This window comes from Arachis hypogaea, chromosome 4, assembly GCF_003086295.3.
Source record: "Arachis hypogaea cultivar Tifrunner chromosome 4, arahy.Tifrunner.gnm2.J5K5, whole genome shotgun sequence".
In the NCBI taxonomy this organism is placed as follows: Eukaryota; Viridiplantae; Streptophyta; class Magnoliopsida; order Fabales; family Fabaceae; genus Arachis; species Arachis hypogaea.
In genome coordinates, this window is record NC_092039.1 from 89,685,319 (window position 1) to 89,685,894 (window position 576).

The 576-nt window shown below is 41.7% G+C and overlaps 1 non-coding gene across 1 annotated transcript; it reads right to left on the minus strand.

Moving 5' to 3' along the window:
• Nucleotides 1-249: 249 nt before the first annotated feature.
• Nucleotides 250-357, minus strand: LOC112799350 (small nucleolar RNA R71). Its single transcript, XR_003200924.1, has one exon. It is a non-coding gene; the product is annotated as a small nucleolar RNA R71 (small nucleolar RNA).
• Between the last annotated feature and the right edge of the window lie 219 nt (nt 358-576).

Below are 576 nucleotides of genomic sequence, written 5' to 3' on the forward strand. Positions count from 1 at the left end.
CAGAATTGCAAGTTCCATGGACTTCCATTGGAAGATCCTCATCAGTTTTTAGCTGAGTTCTTGCAAATCTGTGACACAGTCAAGACTAATGGGGTTGACCCTGAGGTCTACAGGCTTATGCTATTCCCTTTTGCTGTAAGAGACAGAGCTAGAACATGGTTGGACTCTCAACCTAAAGAAAGCCTGGACTCTTGGGAAAAGCTAGTCAATGCCTTCTTGGCAAAGTTCTTTCCACCTCAAAAATTGAGTAAGCTTAGAGTGGAAGTCCAAACCTTCAGACAGAAGGAAGGAGAATCCCTCTATGAAGCTTGGGAAAGATACAAACAATTAATCAGAAAGTGTCCTTCTGATATGCTTTCTGAATGGAGCATCATAGGTATTTTCTATGATGGTCTCTCTGAACTGTCCAAGATGTCTTTGGATAGCTCTGCTGGAGGATCTCTTCATCTGAAGAAGACGCCTACTGAAGCTCAAGAACTGATTGAAATGGTTGCAAATAACCAATTCATGTATACTTCTGAAAGGAATCCTGTGAACAATGGGACTAGTCAGAAGAAAGGAGTTCTTGAGATTGAC